The following is a 7,140-nucleotide window of genomic DNA, read 5'->3' as shown; positions in this document are numbered from 1 at the left end:
ATAAACGCAGAACAAACCGTTATACCGTTTTAACAAACTCAATAAGCAAAGAGCGAAAAGCAACCGGTTACGATGACAGTTCGACGGTGAATGCTTCTTGAATTTATAATTAGCAATAACATGAGTATAGAGAATGTCGGCTGTGAGCCCATTTTCGTAACTAGTGCTCGCAGGAAGGTCCTAGACATTACCCTGAGCAATGACAACGTGATCGGACTGATCTCACAGTGGCGAGTGTCAAAGGAGCCCTTACTGTCAGATCACAGGATCACTCGTTTTGCTCTGTGGGTGGAAGTCGGGGATCGACCTCCTATACGTACCCCTAGAAATACGAACTGGGGTATCTTCAGAGAAACTCTAAGTAGGAATATAAGTGGAGTGGGGCAGGCGGATRATAGATCCACCACAGTTGGACTGGAGAGCAGACTGAGTGCCATAAACCAGTCCATTATGGTCGCCTATCATTGTGTCTGTCCACTAAAAGCGACCACCAGCAAACTACTACAACTAGGTACCTAACAATCTATAGCAAGGAGATTAGGCTTGCCATGACAAATAGTTTCAGGAAATTCTGTGATAGCATCTCCTCGACCCCGGAGGCAACTCGGCTGCAGATGGACACAATATTATCCCTAAAAAGACAGGACGGGACCTATACGACAAGCGCGGAATGGAGGGAGGAAACACTCCTACAAACGCACTTCCCGGAGACGGCTCAAGCTGACCTAATCCCAGCCTCGGTCATACGGAAGCCGGATCACTCAGACTGGCTGATTGCAAGGAACTTGTTCACTGCAGACTCAGTCAGGTGGGCACTGGCCTCCTTTTCAAGCTTTAAGTCACCGGGAGTGGACGGCGTCTTCCCGGCCCTCTTGCAGCAAGGTATGGACATTCTCGTACCACACCTGCTAAGGCTGATGAGAGATAGCCTGGCCATCGCCTATATATTCCTGAGCCATGGAGAATTGCAAAAGTAACTTTCATCCCTAAGGTAGGGAGGAGAGACTATTCACTAGCCAAATCGTTTCGGCCTATAAGTCTCACATCCTTCATGCTAACGGGGATGGAAAAAGTAATAAACAACCATATCAGATCGGAAGCGCTGAAGATCGCACCCCTACAATCCAAACAACATGCGTACAGAGCGGGTAGATCCACAAACACTGCTCTGTACCAACTCACGTCTGAGCTGCAGGATTCGCTGGATAATGGCGAGGTTGCGATCTGTGCCTTCCTAGACATTGAGGGTGCCTTTGATAACGCTTCTCACACTAGCGTGATCAAGGCACTCGACAGAAGGAACGTAAGCCCTTCTGCGCACAGAAACAACAACGGGAGAAAGTAAGATTCGTCTTGGCACCCCAAGGGGCTGCCCACAGGGTGGAGTACTATTCCCTCTGCTTTGGAGCCTGATAGTAGACGGGCTATTCGAGCTGCTCATCAGCAATGGAATCCGCTGTCAAAGGTACGCGGACGACATTGTCCTAATGGCGATAGGTAGATTTGAGAACACTCTCTGTGACATTGTATAAAGGGGCTTAAACTTGGCGAAAGGATGGTGCAGACCGGTAGGGCTAAATATCAACCCAGCAAAAACCACCGTGATCCCATTCACGAAGCGGAGATCTCTTCCGGGCCTGAGGTCCCTAAGAATTGAAGGCACAGAGGTGGACATGTCTAAGGAGGTCAAATTAATTGGCCTCACCTTAGACATATCATTAGGGTGGAGTAGGCATTTGGACTTAACGCTGTCCAAAGCAACAAGAGCACTTATGATTTGCAGACGCCTGGCCGGCAGATCATGGGGATGCAAGCCAAATATCATCAGATGGCTGTATACCATGATATTGAGGCCTATCGTCACCTATGGAGCGGTTGCCTGGGCCACCAAAGCAGCGGAGCTCTCGGTGATTCGGAGGCTGTCAAAGCAGCTACTTTCGTGTGTCTGTGCTTCGGGGGCAATGCGCACATGCCCCACGGTGGCACTGGAAGTTATACTAGAGCTCACACCGCTGCATATCAGGTGATCAAGCTAGCAGCAAAACACACCATACTGCTAATGTCAGCAGAAGGCTGTGGAAGAGGGAAGGTAATGTCCTCTAGACAGATGGACTCACTAGCGGAAAGCACACCGCTAGCCCTCCTCCCAAAGGACAGCATCACGAAGAAAGTTAACCTCAAGAAGAAGTTTAAAGTTACTCTAGGCAGCAAAACGGAGTGGAATGACTCCACGCTGGAAAGGCTGCTGGAAGACAGTACCATTCAATGGTACACTGATGGCTCTAAAACCCCGGAAAGTATTGGGGCCGGTATTGTGGGACCACGTACCGAGCTGTTCATACCTATTGGCTGCTTCCCAAGTATCTTCCAGGCAGAAGTTTTTGCCATCTATCATTGCGCTGAAGTCAACCTCAGCCGCAACTATCGCAACCAGAGCATAGCTAATCTCAGCGAAAGTCAAGCGGCTCTAAACGCGATCTTGTCATACGAGACCAAATCGCTTTTAGTTGAGGAATGTTAGTTGAGTTAGTTGAGTGAATATATAATGGTGGGTACCAGGACACAAAGGAGTAGAAGGTAATGAGAAGGCCGACGAACTGGCCCGCACTGCGGCAGCTTCCAAGATGTTGAGACCAGAGCCATACATAGCAGTAGGACCCCATACTCTTAAGGAGCCGCTCCGCACGGAGGAGAGAGAATGGCACTGGCGTCAGGCAGCAAGGATGCGCCACGCCAAGCTGCTCCTGGGAGGATACAATCTCTGCAGGTTTAAAGAACTAATCCACCTCCCCCAAGAAAAATTTCGTCTCCTCGTCGCAATCTACACAGGGAACTGTAAGCTCAGGAAACACCTGTCCAACATGGGCATGGTCTCCTGTGCTAACTGCCGGTTCTTCGACCTGGAACAGGAAACACCAGCATACTTAATCCTGGATTGCACAGCAATCTGTGGAAAAAGGCTCAAGGCCCTGGATTCTGTCTACATCAGCAGGGATCACATCAGCTCACTAGCGCCCGGCAAACTCCTAGAACTATTCAGGCTGGTGGGGCTCTGGGAGGTCATGTGATATAGGAGAGGGCACAATAGACACAAGATCGCGGTGCATTACCTCAAATAACATTATCTATCAATCTATCTGCTCCAACCTAAAGTTTTGTATTACGAATGAAGTAGGGTCTACAGATCTACGTGAAAAGCACATCGTTTTACATTTTTTAAGGTTCAACGGCAAGTCATTTCTAACACACCAAGAAACTAGGTGGTTTAAGTCTGTTTGCAACTAACATCTTTATGAATGATTTAAAAAGTTTTACATCGTCAGCATATAATAAAACTTTTGAAAACTTAACAACAGATGATATGTCATTAATAAATAACAAGAACAGAATTGGACCAAGATGGCTACCTTGAGGAACGCCTGAAGGAACATTGATTATGTCGGAAAGAGTATCGTTAAATATGACTTGTTGAATTCTATTACTAAGATAAGAAGCAACCCGTTTTAGAAATATTGGTTGAAAACCAAGAAGATCAAGTTTATTCAAAAGAATTGAATGGTTTACTTCATCAAAAGCTTTACTAAAATCTGTGTAAACGAGTATAACATCAGTATTCCCATTCTTCCTAAAGCCCGTTGACACATGTGATACAAATTCAAGCAAATTAGTTATTGTAGATTTCCCTTTGCAAAAACCGTGCTGAGAAAAAGATATTATTGCTTCACAAAGTTTAGGTATTGCAGACAACTTTGCTATTCCCCTATAGTTTTCAATAGATGACCTAAATCCACTCTTAAGTAATTATAAATAACTTTTTCCATATGGATGGAAATAAGCCTTGCATAAGAGATGAATTAAATAGTTTTGTTAGGGGTTGGTATATATGTTTGGCACATTTCTTAAGGAAGCACCAGGGAATCATATTTGGGCCGTAATTGTATGATTGTTCTAATATATTTAACTGATATAAGACGTCTGCTTCGGAAACGGTAGGTGCATTAATGACAGAAATCGGACATAACTTGCGCTGATGCGGAACATTTTTGGGAGATTTTGGAGAGTAATTGGACCTAAAGAATTCAGTGAACATATTAGAAATGGTGTGATTGTCACTGGACATACTAGACTTATATTTCATAACGGACGAAAAATTAGAAATCCTGCGTTTGGAGTTGACGAAACCATAGAAAAATTTTGGATTACGTATAATATTATTTTTTACTTTATTTACATAATTATTATAACATATTTTGTAAAGTTCAGCAAATTGTCGGTGCAATTTAGAATATTTTGAATAGTCAGCAACTAAACTAGTTTTTCTTTAAAAGTTTAAAAGCACGAGATTTTCTATTTTTTAATTTACATAATTCTTCTGAAAACCATAAATTAGAAGATTAGTTTAAAATAGTTTCATTAAAGTGGGAAGCACAGAATTCAATATTGCCACTGTAATCTGGCCAAGTAACTTTAGAAAGTTCATAATTAACTTTCTTAAAATTAGCTTTCGCAAAGTTGATCCGAAAACAAAGGTCTTGTTTATTATTATGAGCAAAGTTGTTTCGATGTTATTTCCAAAGCAGGATGATACGAGTCCTCTGGAAGAACCAAAGGATCACATATCAATTTTAGTTTTTAATATTTTACGTAAGTTTAGCACCAGGGATAATGGGGTGCCCAACTTATTCCTGTGTGAGAGGGGCTCAAAATAAGCGTTTTTTATAACATTTTCCATTATGGCCAGATCGCTCCAAATAAGAATTTTTGGACATTTTAATTTAAAATACCCAACATTTATTACGATTGCAAATTATTATTTAATGGACGAAACTAATTCATTCCTTTTTTATGATTTGATGGTATTTTAAAACAACTGACTTTCGATATTTTAATACTTAATAAGGTGAATTAAGCTTGTTAGTTCTCAATTAATAAATGTTTTTAATCATTTGTAATAGATTATTCTATTATGCATCAAATTACAAAACGTTTCATGATACATATTTGAATTTCGCATTTTCTCTGATTTTCATTGTTTTAAATTTAGAACGGCGGCAATAAATTCCTCCGTTCACATATATTTTTGGTATAATTTCAATCTAGCCGTTCCAGTCATTCCAATTGCAAAGTGTCAAAACCTACCCAATCCAGTCAACTGTCAAAGCTCGGTAGGTGAGCGGCTCTCACATTTCCAGTGACAGGAGAGTTGGGGATCTCTTTGTCTCTGCTTAGCACACTCGTCGCTGCAAAGGTTAGATTGTTTACAATTATGAGGAAAACTAGCGTTGCCACATCTTAAACACCAAATGTGTTTACATTAATTACATTTTTCAAGTTATAATTGAGTTGTGAACACTTTTTCCATCTACATATGTATGTGTATAATATGTGATTATATTTAAGAAACACAAAAAACTAAAACTCTATGATAATATTATAAAATTTATATATTATAAGGATGACTGAAGTACTTTCGCGAAGTACTCCTTTTGTATGTTTGGCTGCGCTCTAAAAAAAACACACTAAACACATCCATATGCATGGATAGAGGAATTTTTGCGAAAAAAGGAATTTCAGCGAATTTGCTTATTATTACATGGCAGCGTTCCATTTCGACGTAATTTTGAACACACAAATGGTGTTCACTACGAGTGTAGAACGTAATTTTTAAAATAAAGATTTCTTAGGTAAAAAACTTGCTAAAAGTGTAAAATGTGGATTTATTTAAAAATTGATATTTTAATTTAATTAATTTGAAGAGAAAAATGTGAATAAAGCATGTTTAATGTTCTTGAAATGTTCGAATTTTGCGAATTTTTCAACTTTAAGGCCGAATATCGTAAACTAGCGTTTGCGGTACCTATAACCCTATATGCTTTTTAATTAGGAGAACTTCTTCTTTCCAACGGTACCTTCAAATCGCGGCGATAAAGAAATCGGAATTGTGCCGCCAGGTGAATTCAGATGCATTTTTTAAAAATAACTTCCGAATGAAGCGCAATTCTTTCTCCGCTTTTCTGCAGAATACCGAACGATTGGGAATAAGTTCGGAATTGGTAAAAGCACTGTCTGCGCCATTTTAATTGATATCTGTCATGAAGTCTGGCTTTGTTTTCGACCTTTGTATTTGAAGAAATTCCCAAGGAACGAAATTCAATTGCGCGACTACTACAATTACAACTACAATTACAAAGGCTGGTATTCCACAGTTCTTTTGGCTTTAGTCGATGCAAGGCAAGTTTTTTCATGAAGCTCGTTTAAACACCAAATGTATTATTGGATAGGGCTGATGTTTCAGATTTTTGCCGCCGCAAACTTATAGTTTTCGAGATATTTGCATTTAAAATTGAAAATTTTACAAATTTTATCTTGCAATTTCTCGATTTCTAGTAATTTTTTATTTCATATTATCCACTTTTTATGCACTTACACTTCATTACATTGTTTCTACATGTTAATTTTGCAGTGATTATTTAGTTATTTGCTTAAAATAAGCATTTTATATTTAACACAATTTTCATTCCATGCACAATAACAAAAGTATTTCGTGTTGACAGAAAATAAAGGTTGCCATAATTACAAATTTATCAAACGAATAAAAATGAATAAAAATAGGATTATACAGCAAATACATAAATCATTGGTCCTTTTCTTGATATATCATAATTTTTGATCGGTCAGGCCGCCACAGCAAAAAGGAGTTTTACTCAAAAAAACGGACACACCCCGGTGTTGGATCGGCCAGGATTATTTTTTTTTATTTTTATTTTTTTTTGAAGCGCGGCCGAAGACCGCCAATGCAGAAAGAAGTGGGACGCGAATGGACTAATGTTTAACCTGGTGTTGGATCGGCCAGAGCGTGTCCGTTTTGTCATTATCTTCACATTTATCAATTCCGCGCTTCCCCTTTTTAAACTACATTTTTTACAACGGGTATTGTTACAATGTACCGTTTCTTTTTTCCCGTTTTGTAATAAGTTTCATATTCATTTCATTTCATTTGAATTCCGCGATTGGATACAGGCAAAATCCAGGTTACAAATTTAAAGTGCATAAATTAAAATATATATGTATGCAAAATAATTTTATTGGCATCGCTACTTCCACGGAATTTTACTGTCCCATTCTCACATGATCCAAATA

Source organism: Bactrocera latifrons, unplaced genomic scaffold, assembly GCF_001853355.1.
Source record: "Bactrocera latifrons isolate USDA-ARS-PBARC rearing strain unplaced genomic scaffold, ASM185335v1 scaffold_732, whole genome shotgun sequence".
Taxonomy (NCBI): Eukaryota; Metazoa; Arthropoda; class Insecta; order Diptera; family Tephritidae; genus Bactrocera; species Bactrocera latifrons.
Note: the sequence above shows the minus strand (reverse complement) of the source record.